The following is an 18,236-nucleotide window of genomic DNA, read 5'->3' as shown; positions in this document are numbered from 1 at the left end:
TTTAAGAGGAGGTTAGATGAACACCTTGCTGGGGTCGTTTGACCCCAGTACTCTGTCCTGCCATGGCAGGGGGTCGGACTAGATGATCTGCTCAGGTCCCTTCCGACCCTAGAAACTATGAAACTATGAGGCTGGGACAAGCTGCCCAGCCAGGGCAAGGTGGCACAGGACTCAGGGAGGGGGGGGTCTCACCACTGTGCGCCACTGTGTACCGCTGGTCTGGGAGGGCATGGGAGTGGGTGTGTGCCCCCAGATCTGCACAGGGCAGGCTGGGCTGAGCCCCCACCCCAGCTGGGTAGCTTCTCCCAGCCCCCACCCCAATCCCTCCCTCACTGCGGGGGTGTTGATCTTCTCCCACATGCCCCTTTCCTCCCCCCTCTACCCACCACAACAGACTTACCAGCTGGAAGCAGCTGTTTCCAGCGTGGTCGAGGACTGCTGCCTGTTTAGTTTTTGGCCAAATCTCTGAATCAGCACCAAATCTTTTCCAAATCAATTCAGAGGCTTCCAATTTGATTTGGACCTTTTAATGGGTCTCCCAATTCGATTCAGATTCAGAGGTTCAGCCACCAAATTGAGCTGAATCTCTTCTGATCGAATTGGCTACCAAAGCTTTGCACAGCTCTTATTTCAGTCCCCAGGCTCCCCTGGCCAACATTTTAGCGGGTACCATCAGGTATAAATGTCCATGAGCATCAATCTGGCTCAGAAGGTGGGCCAGTATAAACTGAGCCAAGTGCCAGAGGGTTGTGCATCAAGACAATGGCTGATGATTTTCTAAATATAGATGTCAACAAAAGAGTTCCTGCCTTGTGCAGATGGTTGATCTAAATGACCTTTCAAGATCCCTTCAAACTCTGTCTCTGTTTTAATGTGATTCTAGGAAGAGGCTATCTGGGGCTATAAAGAAACTGCAGTACCTCTTAGGCAGGTCTTGAGAGCAGAATATCAGGCTAACTGCAGACAGGAGGAATCTGAAGAGAGCAGAGATTGACAGCAGTGTCCAGCATTGGCCTCCGAGAGACTCCAGCCAGACATCCGGAAAGCAAGAACATGTTATTAAGGAAATGGCCAGACTATAGGAAGTGAAGGGAGTCCAATCATTTTTAGAGCTGACCATCTAGCTTTCTGCATGCAGCTATCAGAAGCCTGTAAGCCCAGGAAACAGTTAACACACCATGCTGCAGAACAGTCAGAGGCCTAAGACCAAGTGTTTGAAAAAGGAAAGGAAATCTTGAGCAAGCCACTAGTCCTGAAGCACTACAACCCAATAGAACAACAAGCGCTTCAGTGAGATGGCTCAAGCACTTAAGCAAAACCAGCAGCCCAGGACAGGGTCTCTGACAGACATAAGAAAGGGGATGTGCTCAGACAGAAAGGGAACACGTCAGGGTGCTCTTTGCAATGGCCTAATCCTTCCAGCTCACTTGGGACACATGATAGAAAAGCACTCAGGTCACAAGGTACTGTAGCTTACAGACATTTTGTTTCTGGCTTCCCAGGACCATCTGTGTTGTACTCTGGAAGATGCACTAGACTCAGCATATTTGCTACAGGTAGTGGCAATATCTTACCCTCACCTCAGAGCGCTGGAATTTCAGTAACGTGTTGAAGCTGTTTGAAGGCACTCAGCAGTGGCTTTTTCCTGCTGTTTCCATTAGTGCACTCAAGCAACTTCAGTTCACATTACTGAGATTGCAATGCTACAAAGTGAAGATAAGGTACTCCCCTGGAAAGTCATTACTGAACGTGGCATATTATTCTAAGTATAAGACATGGCCACAGAAAAAATACTCTGGTGTCTTGGGGAGTGGACTCTCTGGACACACAAGCGAAAATCAGCCTAACCAGCCTGGTAACCGTCACTAGGAAAGTGTGCCTACCCAGCCCTGCCTCTTAGCCAAGCTTTTTATGCAGTTCTGTGAGTCTCTTCATATCCCCCTTAGAAACACTTGGGCTTCTTCTGTTCTGCTTTTTGTAATTTTCTACTTTCCAAACCCCCTCCCTACAGACAGACTGGTTTCTCAGCCTGAACCCCCTCCTTAGAGTACCCACTGCTGAAACCGGTTTCCTCTTGTATGCTGACCACTACATGTAACTGCCAGCACTGCCCCTGGTCTGGGAGAGATGTGACACAGCACTGAGTGCAACCCAGTGGATTCAATGCAGCAATTTTATCATAATTTCATAACATCAACCGGAATTCATAAACTGAGCACAGATTCCCTGGTATCTCCATGAGTGTGTGCCTAGGCCAGGCACCTCTTTAACCCAGTCCTAGTAAAAGGAATAAAGCATGAATATATCACAAGGTATGCACTGAAAGCACTGAGCTACAAAGGCAGGATGGTTCCAACTCTGAAATTCCTAACAAAAGCAAAAAAGAAGGATAACACCCTCAGTATCAGTCAGTATTAAAATTAATAGATCTCCATCTATTTATATCAATGGAAGATCTGGTCCACAGCCATCAAATATAGGCATTCCCCATGCAGTTTAATAAACTGAGCTGTCAATTAAGTATAAGTAGATAGATTGTTGCTGGTGAGTCCCTGTCCAGCTCTCATCAATATTTTATGACACTGCACAAGTCATCAAGGTAGGAAAGCCTTATACACAAAATAAATAACCAAGCTCCAAAGTGATTTATTTAGTTTTCATTCCCCTTGGGGCAGGGGATAAATCTCATCTGTGTTCATCACATGCCGTGTAAATGTATGATATCATCTGCAGTATTAAAACAATAGATGGCCACCAAGACCAATACTCTGGTATGTCAAGTTCATAGTTTCGTAAGCATCTTCTAAACACTCCTGCCTCTTTACTGGAGGTTCTCAAAAACGTCCCCAAGACTGGCTCAAGGTTAGGACTGATACACATTAGGCTGTGGTCCCCATCCTTAGAGAAAGCTTTCTGGTGTGTCATTTTGTTGGTGGATGCTTATAGTGTGTTGACTCACTACATGATCTAACACAGCCAAACATAGCACATACAGGTTTATAACTCGCTGTTGACTTGGCACCATTTAACTCATTTTAATGGGGGAGAGAGAATTAATTGCTAACTATTCAGGATATGCTGCCCACAAAGAGAAAGCACATGGCTCTTGTAAGCTGCTTGTACACAATTATCTCTAGGCACAAAGGCTTATTTTGAGCTACAGTTTGGGGTATGACAGTGGGTAAAACAATGGACTTGGGCTTGGGAGACCTGGGTTTTTTACAGCTGTGTCCCTAATCAGCCATGCTTTTGAGCAAGTCACTTCACCCCTGTTTTCATCTTTCTTCATGCGTCTTCCATCTGTTTGGGCTGTCAGTTCTCTGTGGCAGGGACTCTCACTGTGAACTGAGCACAATGGGGCTTTGATTTGGTCTCCAGCTTCTAAACACTATTGCAATACAAATAATATAAAGTAATTTATCTGCCTTTTGTAAATAGCCAAATATTAGTTCCACTAATCATGTTACTACCTTACATCTTTGTTGTATCATGCCACTCAAAAGGGAAGTTTTAATTCTGGCACAAGGTGAAGGCCTACATATAGCAGCTCCTGGAAAAAAAGTAACGAGTAATGAGTCATCACTAAGCTAATGTGTCACATCACGCTACAACATGGGTCACCATCCCAGTTCATTCAGTAAGGCAAAAAAGGGCAGAAAGAAACCCAAAACTGTGTTATGCATCCAAAATGATTGTGCTGCTTTTACTGAAAAACCAGTAAGTTGGACTTAACTAGAGTGGGGTATAAAATGGTTTTCCCAGCCTCATGAAAAGGTCCAGGATTTCACAAAGGTCTTATTGGGCCAGAATGATAAAGATACAGTGCCTCTCTAGGCAATGGTTTGGTGCTTAGGCATTCAGCTGAGATAGAAGAGACTCAAATTCAGGACTCCACCCAAGGAATATTCAATTATTCATACAAACTCAGTTGAAAAGCCCCACAGGAGGGATTGAAAGAGGTCCACATGAGAATATCAGATAAACAAACAGGACAGAAACCTCATCTGTGATGAGGCCAAGATTCAAGTCCTTAGTCTGAATCAGGCACAGCACAGACTGTCTGCCCTCACCAGCAGACAACAGGCTATTCTAGGATGAATCCACATGCTCTCTCTCTACACAAAAACACCATCCTAAACCCAAGAAATCTTTCCTAACCAAAAGGTTCATCTCAGCTAGTACATTCCCACAAGAAAGGTTTGATTCCAATGCGTCATCATTTCCTTACTTGCTAAAGCTCTAGCCCCTAGGTTTAGAATACGTAAGTACCATCCCTTCGCCCTTCCCTGCAAGGTTATTTTCCCTTTCTTGGGGTTAATGATCAAAACAACAACACACACATAATTTCCCACTTTGTTCTCCTGTAGCCTGAAGGAAATAGGAGGCCGCAAACCTCAGTGATCCATGAAAATCAGACTACAGTTGAGCCAAACAAAATTGTCTTTTGCTCATTCAAATGGAGCAGGCAATGTGTGTTGCTAAGTGACTTTATAAATCAGCATCATTACCAGCCTGTCTAAAGCCTTCTGGTTTCTTGTATAATACAACGGCAGCTGGAAGAAGCAGCCAACACTGTTATTGGTTTCTTCCTCTCTCTTTCTCCCTTTCCTTGGGATTTTAGTAAGGCTTTAATGTCCCTCTAATTGCTGTTCCTAGTGATCTAATTGGGAGGTACACAAAAAGGAGCTGTCTAGCACTTCTTCCAAGCTGCCATCACATCATCTAGAATGTGAGCCTTCACTTAAAAGAAAAAAGGAAGTTTCCAGCTTTGATGGCTGTAAAGAAAAGTTTGAAAATGCGACCCAAGTTTAATCAAGGCCTGTGTCTGCAGTGAGCTTGATAGTACAGCCTCCTCATTCAGCTCACTGAGGTGCTGCTACTCACCAAGGGGCAAAAGGACAGAAAGATTTGGCAGTATGCAATACACCAGCCTATCAGGGATCCTGGGGCACATACACAGGCAGCTAGCCTAGGTGAAGCCTATGCCACTGCATCCTCCCTGCTACTACTACCCGGGCTACCTAAATTAAAGCTGGCATCAGTTTTTCTACGTCTGCTGTAATCACACATCTGAATGCAGTGTAGGTGCATCCTGAGTGACAGAGAAGGAAGGAGAAATATCATAGAAACAGACACAGAGAAAGAGCAGAGCCCCAAAGAGACAGTCAAAATCAACCTGTGGAGTAGGGCTCACAGAGAGAAAGATTTTTGGACAAGGCGTTCACTGAACAAGGCTGGGAGCTGTGAACAAAGGAACTGCCTCCTATTTGATTCCTCTTGTGTTCAGGGAAGTGGGACCTTGTACATGGTTTTTTAACCAACAGAACTGTACCAATGAAATGCCCATCTTCCTCATCAACCTCCCAAGGGCAACAATGCACATGGCTCTTCAAGGTAGCTAAATGCCTGGGTCAAAAAGGGGCAACTATAGCGTGAAAACTTGCAGAGTCAACTGTGACTGACATGAATTTGGTGTTATGAGTAACTGGCATTTGGGAGACAGCCCACGTATTTCCCAATCTCCAGGTAGAAAGGAATCAAGGCTAAGAAACCTAGCAGAGCCAAACAGCATATTAGCTCCATTGAGAAGGCACTGAGCCCTGGTGAGAAGAGAGAACATGCACTCCTATTTTGACCAACTGTGCTATGCAGCATGAGCAGTGTTGCACTCTGGCATCTCAGGAAGACCCCTGGATATACAAACAGAGGAGTAAGAAGGTATTTTTTATCCTTATATGCAGCCTTGATTACTGGGTCTGGTACTAGTGTCCTCATTTTAAGAAGATTGTTGGAAAACTGAAGATGGTACAAAGAAGAGCTAGAGAAGTAGCTCAGAAGAAAAGCTACAAAGATGAGCTACAGAAGTACTTCAGTCCCCAGAAAATATGGAGCAGGTCCTCAAGGAATCCATTTCTAAGCACTTGGAGGAGACAAAAGTGATCAGGAACAGTCATGGAGTCACTAAGGATTCACCAAGGGCAAGTCATGCTTGACCAACCTGATTGCCTTCTGTGATGAAATGCAGAGAAAACAGTGGACATGATATACCTTGACTTTAGCAAGGTTTTTGATACGGTCTCCCACAACATTCCTGCAAAAAAGCTGAGGAAGTATGGGTTGGATGAATGAACTGTAAGGTGGATAGAAAGCTGGCTGGGTCACTAGGCTTAACAGGTAGTGATCAGTTGCTCAAGGTCTAGTTGAGGCAGATTGGCAGTTGAGGCAGAGGTGGCAGATGACAGAACAAGGAGCAATAGTCTCAAGTTGCAGCAAGGGAAGTTTAGGTTGGATATTATAAAAAACTCTCACTAAGAGGGTGGTGCAGCACTGAAATGGGTTACTTAGAGAGGGGGTGGAATCTCCTTCCTGACTCAACAAAGCCATGGCTGGAATGATCTAGTTGAGGATGGTCCTGCTTTGAGCAGGGTGTTGTACCAGGTAACCTCCTGAGGTCCCTTCTAACTCTAATTTTCTATGATTTTAATTGATGTGAAAATTGAAGAAAGTGCCTTGCGGTTCAGAGACTTGAGCTCAATCTATTTTGCTTATCAAAAAGCAAAGCAGAAGGTAACATGATTACATGGTAGAGGAACTTCCATAAAAAGAAAATTCTAGGCATGAAAGAGCTCTTGGATCAAACAGAGGAAGGCACAATGAGGGTCTGTGGCTTGAAGCTGAAATCAGATTGACTGCAATTAGAATCTAGGCAGAACATTTTAATCCTTGGGGGATTAAGCCTTGGAACAAACTACCAAGGCAACTTCTCCATTTCAGATAGCTAGAGTAGGTGCCATCCTGGATGTTACACTTTGGCCAAACACAAGTGACTGGGCCCAATACCAGGAATAATGAGTCAAATTCACACCTGGAGAGTAGATTACATGGCTTAATCTTCAATCCCATCATTAAACTCTCTAAAAAGTAGGCAGGGCTTGGAAGAGAACCACCATTGTCAGTGACTCCCTTGACTGCTCCTTTCAGGCACTTTCAGCCCAGCTAGGAATGGCTCAGTTCCACAATACCAGAGCCTTCCCAGTTGCTTGGGTCCCTTCCCTTTGTGACTTGGAAGTTGAGCTATTTCCTCCTCCCTCGCTTTTAACAGTAATGCACTTTTTTACACCTCTGCTGCTGGAGAGCAAAGTCTCATTCTTGATTCAGCCCCACAGCATGGAGAGAAGGACACCTTCAGCTAATTTACATCTAAGTGAGCATTTGTCAGAATAAAGAATAAAGGTCTTACTGTGCAAAATGGCTGATGTGGCGGTACTAATCAATACTTGTTTGATGGATTGCCTGCCAGGAGTCTTTCAGGCACATCAATTCAGCTGTTAGACTTTCTGCTTGCTCATTGCTTAACAACATAAATAGAGATGAATCAAGGTATTTAACATAAAACTTCAGCTCAAGACCTGAACTGTTTAAAATGTACTATGTTTTCCCACCCCTCCTCTCATTCCTTGAAAAGAATGTTAAGCTTTGAAATTTTCTGTGGACCAGACACAAGGCTTGAATGATAAGCGTTTCACCAGGGGCTGCTTTCTTGTTGCAATCAAGAATTGCATCTGTAGTACAAGGGAGACTCTCTTCTTTTTGCTTTCCCCTGAAGCAGAAACCTGCTGGGGAAGAAGACATTAAGATTTTATTGGGAGCAACTGATGTTAGTGCAGAGTTCTCTGCACTCCCCTTCCTTATCAGCCTCGTAGGAATTGCTCCCTGCGCTCCTGAGCAGGTTCTGCTGTTAATTGGTGTGAAAACAGCTGCCTAACTGGAGTTCGCAACTTCTGATGCTGCTGTACCAGGAGCACCTGCAATCACATCAGATCTCAAATCCAAAGGGGTAAGCAACAGACCAGATTCTCAGCAGTGTTTGCTTCCAGCTGGCAGAAAGGGGAGTTGCAGCATGCCCAGCTCCTTGGAAAGTCTGGCTTTATTTCAGAACCTAACTGGGAGCTAAGTACTTTGGAAAATCTGGCTCTGATACTGAACTCTTTTGAAGACCTGAACCTCTGGTAGCCTAATGCCCAGCCTGCCTCCGAGGCAGCGAATTTAATACAGCCACAACAGCTGGAAGTCTCCCCTTAAATAACATTAAGCTCCATCCTGTGGTGTCTTCTCCCACCTCCACCTTTCCAACCTCACAGCACCCTGTAGCAAAAATAAAAGACTAATGCCAGAACTTTCCCTGTCCTATAGAGTATTTGATTATTAGTGGCAGCAGTAATTGGCAGCAAGAGCCCAGACTCAAAGGGGTGTTATTTACCTTTAATAGTTGATAATGACTATAAAGTATTAAAGTTGAGTTTCTTAGGCACCTAGGATGGCTGAAAAACAGTAATGGCTTAGAATTTGCATTTAACTTGAGCTGTTTACTGACTGCCTTGAATTTACATTTTAAAAGAAGTTTCAGGGGTGTAGGTTGTTTTAAAATTTTAAAAGAAGTTTGACACCTGGCTAGTCAAACTATCAGGGAGAGACAGTATATTGGATTAGTGAAAGGTTGGATATAGTCTCCTGATCTTAACAAGATCATGAAAATTTTGTAGTCTGGAAAATATGCAGCTTTGGGGAACAAGAAGTTAGTGGCACAGTGTGAGACCCCCTCAGAATCCAACGGATGGTGAAAATGTACTTAAGACTGCTTCACAAGCATGGCTTTGACTTGAGTCTTTCTGGGTACAGAGGAGACTGGTAGGCCTGTACAAAGCAGCAAGTATTTGCTTCGCATTTGGATTTGGCCAATTCAGAGGGACAGTGATTTGACTGGGTGATTTAAATCACTGTCCCGATTCGACTCAGCCGATTTAGATTCGGAGATTCAGTGCGGATTCAGAGATTTGTCCATAGATTATAATGGGGAATCACTAAAATACCTAGAACTTTGTCATTTTTTTGGAGATTCAGATGAAAACAGCAGAGATGGTAGCCCCTTCTGAGGGCATGAAGCCTGCCAAGTTTCAAAGAGATAGGTGGAGGGGTTTCTGTGAAAGTGCACCTCAGATTGTTGAAAACAAAACATATCACTTATGTGTGTTAAGGCACAGCGGGATGAAAACTGCAGGGATGGTAGCCCTACATGCGGGCATGAGGCCTGACAGGTTTCAGGCAGAGTGGTGCAGGGGTTTCTGTGAAAGTGCACCTCAAGTTTCTGAAAGCAAATAAAAAAAGCAAATAGGTGCAGAGTGAGGAGGGTGGCACTCAGTCCGTCTGCAGGTGGAGCTTGGGGAACCCCGGCAGTGGGAGGTTCACCTTCAGGAACACCAGCTGCTCCACCAAAGTAGGATCCAAGAAGGTGCGGTGGGGTGTCACTATATCCCCAGCAATGCTGAACACCCTCTTGCTTGGCACACTGGTCAGTGGACAGGACAGGTGGTCTTGGGCAACAGTGGCCAGATCCTGCCACACACGGCTGCAGGTTACCCCATAAGCCAAGGCTCGCAGTGCAGCGGTTCCATGTCCTCATCGAGATAGGTAGCCACCAAGGCCATCACACTACCTACCTGATAGTGGGGTCTGGTGCCTCTGAACCCCAACACTGAAGCCATGCCCTTGACCCACATAGGCAGTGGCTATGGTGGAGGAGATTGGCTCATGGTTGGAGTGCTGACATGGAAAGTCACCCCTCTTCCCCATCCCCTGCCTCTGCCCTTCTACCTCCCTGACTCTGTTCACCAGCACCTCTGTCCAGTGATCAAGGGTTTTGCTGGTACAGATACTCCCCTTCACCCTCGAGTCACACATGCCCACCAGCACATGGACCATACTGTACCACAACAGATCCAGCTGTTTTTTGATGCCCTCCTTCAGCTGCTTCACCACTGCCTGCACCTCTGATGAAAGCAGCTTACCCCAGCCAGGAACATCGACCCCCTGGAACTTCTCCATTTCATTCTCATGCTCCTTCACTGTGAGGATCACCTGGCTAAGGAGGGCATCGGCAGCGCTGAGGCTCTTGGTGGCCTTGAGGAACGGCTTGAGGACCACCAAGATCTGGGAGATGGTATCCCATTCCGTTTTGCTGAGGGAGCCACTGATCCCAATCTCCCCAAACAAGGCCATCTCATGGATGGCCTTCTGTTGCTCGACCAGCCTTTCCAGCATCAGGTATGTGGAGTTCCACTGAGTTTCCACATCCTGCATGATTGTGCGCTGAGGGATGCTTAGCTCTGCCTGTTTCTCCTGCAGCATCTTGCCCCACTTGATGCTCCAGTGGAAGTAGCCCACTACCCTCCTGCATTTTGAAATGAACTGGCTGGTAGTGATGGCACCACCACTGGGAGCCCTGTCCCCCTACAAGGCATACCTGACTATGAGGTGAAACTTTTGTGCCACACAGCGGATGCCAACAAAGTTAGCATCACGCATTAGCCCCATTTTCAGTGACCATGCACCCATGGGTGAGCTCGCCCTGCCCAATGAGCCACCCTTGCACCATGCAGTTCATAGCCACCATGATCTCTCCTGCTGTGTGGGACTTATCTATCACCTCCGCTTGAAGGAGAGCTCACCAACACCCTGACTGATCATACCAGTGCCCTGTGAGGGAGAGGTAGGCATGATCTCCACCCCAGGTGCTCCAGATGTCTGAGGTGAAGTGCAGGTCTACCTACGGACCTGCCTTCTGCAGCTCCACCTTCAAATACTCCCTGCATGCCTCATACAGGGAGGGCACCACCGTCATGCTAAAGGTGGTGCATGTGGGCACTTGGTACAATGGGGTCATGAGTGCCATGAGCCACCTGAACCCTGAACACTCAGCAAAGGAGAAGGGCTGGCCATCCAAAGCAAACATCTCCCCAGTGCTCTGGATGACCTCGCTTGCCTTCAGAACATGCCCCCCTTTGTCTCTGCCTTTCCCCCCACTGGTCCAGGGTGGCCTGCCTCAACTTCTTGTGGATGGAGACTTTGGAGTGAGAGGGGGACTCCCCTTTGGGCATGCTTCCACTGGTGCCAGGCTGAGAAGGAACAAGGACAGAGGGGTGCTGCCTCCTGAGATGCAGCAGCATCAACGTGGTGACAAAGTGTTACACCTCCTTGCCCCAGCTGATTGCTTTCAGCAGTGCTGGCAAGTAGCATACTTGGGATAATCTGCCACCTCAAAATGATCCCACACTACAGTACCCACCCACTTCTGGGTTGAGGGTGGGGATCCTGCCTTATCCTCCTCCTCACCAGGCAGAGGCACAACAGGGGGAGCTGAGCCCCCTGCCTCCACAACCTCCTCCAAAGTGCCTTCCAGAGAAGGAGACCTGCCTCTTGGGGAACTTTGAGGGGTGTGGAGCACCAACTCAGATTCCCCCTCCTTCCCCAGAATTTCCTTCACTAAGGTCCTCAGCTCCTCTGCTTCCAGATCCAGCTCCTCCTCTGGCACTGGAAGGCTCATGCTGAGAACTGAAATTGGGGTGGAAAATGTCATGCTGCTGCTGGTCAGTGGTGTTAGTGGTGGTGGTGCAGGTGCAAGCACTGCTACCATCTCCTTGCTCCCACTAGCAGCAGAAGGCTCATCGTTGCCAGGTATGTCTATGTTTGGGGTAGGGGGAACTTACAGCTCTACCTCTGCCCCCTCTCCTTCCCCTGACAAAAGACCTGGCACCTGCCTTTCCAGCATGCTTCATAATGCTTGGTGTGCTGCAAAATGTGTGTGTGTGTGTGTGTGTGTGTGTGTGTGTTGTGCCAGAGCCTTTGAGATGCTGCTGCTCCAAGAGAGACACAGATCACTGCTGCTCACAAAAGGCACAGATCACTTCAGACACAGCTTTATATGTTGTTTCTACATCCTGCACCCAGCGCACTGGGATTAGTAGTGAACTCAGAGAAAGATCACAGTCACTGGCCAGCTACGGGTGTCAATATCAGAGAAGTCTTTCTCCCCATCTCAGCCTTTTCCATATATGGAAGATCACCTCTCTCATCTCAGTTTCTGCTTCCTACAATTTCTGAATCTCTGAATCTCTCTGAAATGATTCGGAGGCTTCCAATTCGATTTGGATCTTTTAATGGGTCTCCCAATTCAATTCGGGTTCGGAGATTCAGTCACTGAATCAGGCCGAATCTCCTCTGAATTGAATTGGCTACTGAAGCTTCGCACAGCCCTGGAGACTGGAGCCCCTTAGCCTGAATAAGGCAGGCTGAATAAAGATGTTGACAGGGGATAAATGGCAAGAAGCTCTGGGGAGGGCAAATCTGCATTTTAACCTGTTGAAGCTGGCTGGGGACTATATCCTTGGATTTAAGGTGCAGGTTAAGAACAGGTTATTGTTCTCATGTTTTCTTTTGTTTGTTTACAAGAGTATATCTCTGTCTGTATTTTAAGATGGGGTTACTGATTTCTTATTCTGGTTCTTGATTTTTATAATAAATCTGCTTGTCATCTTTACTTACTTGTTGCCAATGACACTTGTGATTCCAGAGTACTGATTATACGGGCTTGCCCATTCTATGGAAAGGGGGATCCATCTTTTTCTGAGTCCATGACTGGACAAGGGTGTAAACCTTTTAGCTGGCAAAATCCACCCAGCTAAGGGCTAGCAAAGCCTGAGCAAGACTGGTAGGACTGAGGCACCACAGGCCAAGCAGTTAGCCTCTGACACATCTCATCTGGTGTTCAGTGGTCAGGCAGCAGAGAGGGGTTTGAGGCAGAAGAGCACCACAAAGTTGTGGAAGCACCCCAAGAGAGTGTTTCACAGGTGTCCCCAGGCTGCATGCAGGGCTGGAGCATGTCACATTCTCATGTTGACTTGCCACACACTCTCTCAAACCCAGGCTCCTGCCTCATCCACAAGCTGTGCCACTCAACTCTCTCATCTTCATTCATCCTCATTGCTTCTTCATCCCATCTCTGTCTGCTTCCCTGTTCTGTCTTTCATGCACACACCCCCAACCCTCTTCACTCATATCACTGCTCTTTTCCACTGCTTCCTGTCTCAGCCAGTCTCCAGACAGGCTCTCATGCACCCACCCCCTCTTCTCATATGCTGGTTTGCACTCTCATTCTGAGGAGGGGGCTTGGAAAATATTCCTGATGCCTACTACTCAAATGCCTCCCCCAACCCCCCCCGGAGCCACCTGCCTCTGGCTGACTGAGGTTCTCTTGCTGTCTTCAGTGGCTATCAATCATTTACCATTTCCTAACCCTTACACTCTATTCCTGACTTCAAAGCGGCCATTCTTAGACAACAAAACTTTAAAAACAAATTTGAACAGGATATTGCAGAACAAGAAATCACCCACAGACTGGGCTGTGTTAATTACGGTCTAAACCAAGACTACAGATTAGTTCATTATCTGAATTATCTTTTATGACCCCAGTATCCTTCAGTGGCTAGGGACAGACATTCAAAAAGCCTGAGCCTGAACTGATTCAATCTTTGCAGGTTAGTCTAACCTGGCTAGGCTGAACCAGTTTGTAAGCATACAGATATCCCCTCTGGACAGAGGAAATGCAGGCACATGCCTTCAGTGGCTCAGGCTAGAAGTGTGGTGGGGGGGGCACACTAGAGCAGCCCTCCCTCCTTCCACAATGCTGAGCTGAGGGGGTGGGGGCATGGCCAGGCCCCGGCAGGATGTGCTGATTAAGGAGGAGTGCCCCCCAAAAACAGATCATTTATCAGCTATGTTGTCAGCATTTAGCACCGCATCAGAAAACAAAGGCTCTCTCATTAGTTCAAGATCTTCTTAAACAACTTTTTCCAAGGAATGAAGGGAGGGACATTACCAGCTACCTGTTGATTAGCTCCAAAATCCCCTAAGCCAACACTGTCCTGTTTGCCTTACACATACACCTCTCAGCATTAGCTAGCATACCACATGCTGGCTGTGGTCCATGCTGTGGGAGAGAGGAGGGAGGGATCCCTGCTTGAGCAGCAAGGGGGGCCGGGGGAGGGAAGCAGAAGCCAGGCAGATGCTGCTGTGCTTGCAAGTCTCTGCTAGAGCTCCAGCCAGGGAGCAGATGGGAGGGGCCAGCCCACCTCTCTGGAGCAGACAGCCCCACCCAGCCCAGAGAGCATGTCAGGATGCTGGGGGACTCTGATTTAATTTAAACCAAGAAGGGGTCTGGGACAGACATTGCATAAACTGGTTTAACTCAGATCAGTTACATCTGATACTACATTCAACCCAGTTTATCTCAAACCCATTTTAGCCATTTTCAAATTGGTTTATGTGCACTGAACGTCTGTTCTGTTACAGGTTTAAACCAGTTTCTGATCACTTAAACTGGTTTATGTCTGTCCCTAGCCAATGGATTAACTGTTTTGTTTTTCTCTCTCCCACCCACCTTACCTCTCTCAACAGTGGCCCCTCCTTTTTTCTCTCCCACCCTTCTCTACCTTTTGTATTCTTCTGTTTAGACACTCTGCTTTCTGTAGTCCTTTCACAGCATCTGATGAAGTAAGTGTGCTGCTTATGAAAACTTATGCTATGCGTTTCTGATGTAGTTAGTCTATTAGGCAAGAAACGGACATTGCTTTTGTCCCAGGATAAACCATTTTATTCTGGAACAAAGTGAAGTCATTCAGACATCCAAGCTTATTGTCTTGGGATAAATCCTAAAAAAAAGATAAGAAGTACTAACAGTTTATTGCAAAGTGCATCTGAATGGTTTTCCCCAGGATTTCATCACGGACTCAAAAGGAAAAAAACAGCAGTGCATTCAGCTGCTCACTAAACCTGCATTACAAAGATGATGTGTGTATATGCTAATCCCAGGATATGTCTATTTTGGAACAAATACACGAACAACTTGTTCAGGGAGAAAGTCAACATCTGTTCCTAGCCTAAGGTGCAAGTCTACTCTGCTTCCTACCAAGCCTTGTCTTCTGCCTGCCCCCTCAAGCTTATTCTTTTTCTCTGGGAATAGCCCTTTAAGCATAGTGGCTTTTCACACTCTTACTTTACCCCTTCTCTCTCTGCCAACCTTTTTCTATTCCTTTGTTATCTCTGGACTTGCTCCCCTCCCATGTCCTTTCAAATATCTTCTTCTGGAATATGTGGAGATGGAAAACTTAGACACAGAGAGGGGAAGTGACATACCCAAGGTCACACAGCAGGTGAATAACACATGGGACTTGAACCCATGTGTCCCAACTCCTACCTCAGGCCCTGCCCACCAGACCATTGCAAGAGCTATATACATCCATGAAATATTTTCATTTCTGTTTTTGTATGTGTGCCAACCTCCCACCAAGGGCACCAGTGACACCACCACCCACTGCTCCCTCTAGCCCTTTTTTGTCATAACAGACAATGTCCTACAGCTGCCTTCCAGGTGTTCCGGGTAGCAGATGTTCTGTCTATCAGAAACAGCATTGCTGCCGGTATGACCTTTGCAGCCATTCAAGCAGCACGGACAGAATGACACCAGCTGATGCCAGGTTTCCATCTGAATGCAGTGCTGCCTGCAGAGCCGAATACAAAGAACTGTGCAGCTGACAATAGAGTTTTCCTCTTCAGGGCTCCACACCCCTACCAACCCAAGCAGTTGGAACAGGAGAAAGCAAGTTCCCCAAATGCTTCCCCAGAAGCAAGCAGGTCAGAGGCATGCAGGGGCAGCTAAGGGAGTGTCAGGCTTTATTAGAGTCAAGGCATGGGGGAGATGTGAAGGGACTGCTAAGTGGACAGTAAAGAAGATGGATGAATTCAGACTACCTGTGCTCAAATGGAGCAGCCTGGTATTATGCAGGGGATAGGACAGTATCCTGGACAGATGCCAGAAAACACCTGGAAAACCAGGATTACAGTCTTCAACACGCAGTAGGGAATCTGCCTGGAGAGGCAGGAAGGTAAAGAAAATGGGAGCAAAGCGGGGTTTGGCTTGGGCAGACATCTGTTGCTAAAATCAGGATGTCCTACCCTCAACACAAGAGCAGGCAAAGCAGGAGCAGCAGCTTCTAGAATCCACAAGGACACGTGGGAGGAGTTAGCTGGCACCAAAGAGCACCCGTAGCCTCGGGCAAGGAAGATAATGTGGTACAGAGAGGAGCCAGGGAAGGGGGGTCATTTGCCAAAGAGACAAGCAGCTTTAGAAAGAGGCTCAGCACCAAGGAGGGATGAGAGGGGCCTACAGCTGGGAAGCAATCTTCCAAGTCTCCATGAAATGGAGCATAGCCCTCATGTTCTGAGAGGACATGGGCTGCTTCTTTAACTGCATTCATCCACTGGGAGCCTGGATCCCAAACTGAGGCATCTTGGCAGCACCTTGCTTGCTGCTTGGGCTGACAGGAAACACAACAATCATAAAAGTTTGCCATAGTGCATGTGCTTCAGGCAGCAGGGACCAGCCACTGGCATGCAGCAGGGACCATGCTGCCCTTGTTTCTGTAGTATATCATGTCCTCAGCCCAGAGCAGGGGGCCTCCCATATCACTTCAAGACACAACAGCCTGAAAATGCCTGCTGGGAATCAGGAGATTCACCCTTCTCCTATCTGAACAAATTGCAGGGTCCTGGGGTTCTTTTGCACTGAACTTCTTGTCTGCCCGTTCTTGACAGCAATCCAAAAGGCTTTTTTTTATACCGGGGACACGCGTGGTTGATGTAAGATAGCTGGAAGTATAGCACAGAGTTTTAACCATAAGGGAAATTAACCATTGGAAACCCTTCCAAAAGATGTGATGAATTCCCTTGAATTCCCCTGAAGTCTTGCCCAGCCCGTTGTCAGAGAGATGCTTTAGTTCAGCCACTCGTGTCTGAATCGCTAGGTGAAATCCTACCCCCTGTTCTGTTTGGAACCTTGGGCCAACTAATGGATTCTGCCCCCTGTAGAGCACTATGGATCTCAAAGTACTTGACAAAGGAGGTGAGGCTCATTATCCCTCCCTCCCTCAACTTATCTTTAAATTATACATCAAAGTTTCAACAATAATCAGAGAAGAGTTTGAATATTTTATAGAAAACTAAATGTTTCATGTTTGCTTACAAAGTAAAATTAATAAGGAGATTTGGCCATCGTTGTATTATTTATGCAGTTCTTCAGCAGCAAAAATAGGGGTAGCAAGCACAGTTTACTTGAAAGCCATATCTTCCATTTCTCATCTAGCAGAGGTAAGAAAAAAACACTGGCATGCCTACCTTCCCTCCTCCCTTCAAGAACACATTTAAAGGAAAGAAGACTTACAGGCAATTAGAAAGAAGACTTGTTCTGCATAACTGAAAAAGTAACCATAACAATCCTCTGACCTTGGGGGTGTCACTAATTTCTCCATGCTTCTGTTTCCCTCCTCTTCCTTATCTGTCTTGTCTCCTTACTCCTTGTTCTTGGCAAGATTTTTACATGCAAACCGTTTGCACTGAGATTAGAACTACAGGAGTCAATGGGTGAAGATCTGGCCCTGTTGAAGTCAATGGCAAGTTTTCCACTAACTTCCATGAGGTCAGGGCTGTGTCCAATGAGGGTACTGATGAAGATGAGCCATGCAAAAATCTTAGCCTGATTGGAATCTCACACTGGGCCTTCTTGGGACATGTGCAAAGTGCTCCCTTCTAGGAGCTACTGTAACAAATAATCGTGACTGTCACCATCCTATTGAGACGATTGCAATGTATTTGTCATTTTTTGCAATAAGGAAGATGCACTACATATGCTCAAGAGACATCTTAGACGTATGAGATGATTATTCAGTCAGATGCACCAGTTGTTTCGAGGAGAATTCAGAACTTGGCAGGCTGCAATGGGGAATGAAGGATGCATCTTTCACGCAGCCTTTCCAGTTCTTGCCAAATGTTGTCAGTCTAGGCTGAGATAGTCACAACAACTTAAGGGATTTGGACACCCAATTTACCCAAGAGAACTAGATGTCCAAATGTGTTAGGAAGCCCTGACAATTTCTGCTAGGATGGCTCAACAAGCTGATTTCGGACCTGGGCGAATTTCTTCCCCCAAGGCAGACTTCCTGCATGATCACAGGTCAGTCTCTTGGCCGTCCTGTGCCTTGGTGCCCCAACTGTAAAATGTGTCTAATAGTTTCTCTCTCCATACTGGGATTTGGTAGGAATAAACTCACTGTAGACCATCTGTGCTCTGACTGCACAGTAGTACAAGTCTTAGCCCCTGTCTGCATGGCCTCCATGCCAAGCCCATGAGCATCACCAAAAGGTACGCCCTGTCCATGCAGTGGGCCTCATGAACAGGGATCCTGGTTTACCCTGATAAAAAAAATCACAAATTCTCTGATAAAACCCCCAAAAACCGTGATTAAAATTAAAAACCCCTCATAGCCCCCCCTTCCCTGCTCATGCCCCTC

General features: G+C 46.6%; 2 long non-coding RNA genes across 2 annotated transcripts in view; both read left to right on the top strand.

The window, feature by feature from the left end:
• The window catches only part of LOC109297389, a 788,954-nt gene that overhangs the window by 60,161 nt on the left and 710,557 nt on the right, over nt 1–18,236 (top strand). The window lies entirely within an intron of this gene.
• The window catches only part of LOC109297387, a 19,472-nt gene continuing 12,623 nt past the window's right edge, over nt 11,388–18,236 (top strand). Inside the window, exons 1-2 of the long non-coding RNA XR_002097299.1 lie at nt 11,388–11,399; nt 12,694–12,715. This is a non-coding gene — a long non-coding RNA (uncharacterized LOC109297387). The remainder of the gene's footprint in view (nt 11,400–12,693; nt 12,716–18,236) is intronic.

This window comes from Gavialis gangeticus, unplaced genomic scaffold (genome assembly GCF_001723915.1).
Source record: "Gavialis gangeticus isolate Ggan-Ray unplaced genomic scaffold, GavGan_comp1, whole genome shotgun sequence".
Classification (NCBI taxonomy): domain Eukaryota; kingdom Metazoa; phylum Chordata; order Crocodylia; family Gavialidae; genus Gavialis; species Gavialis gangeticus.
This window is presented reverse-complemented; position numbering and strand designations above follow the sequence as displayed.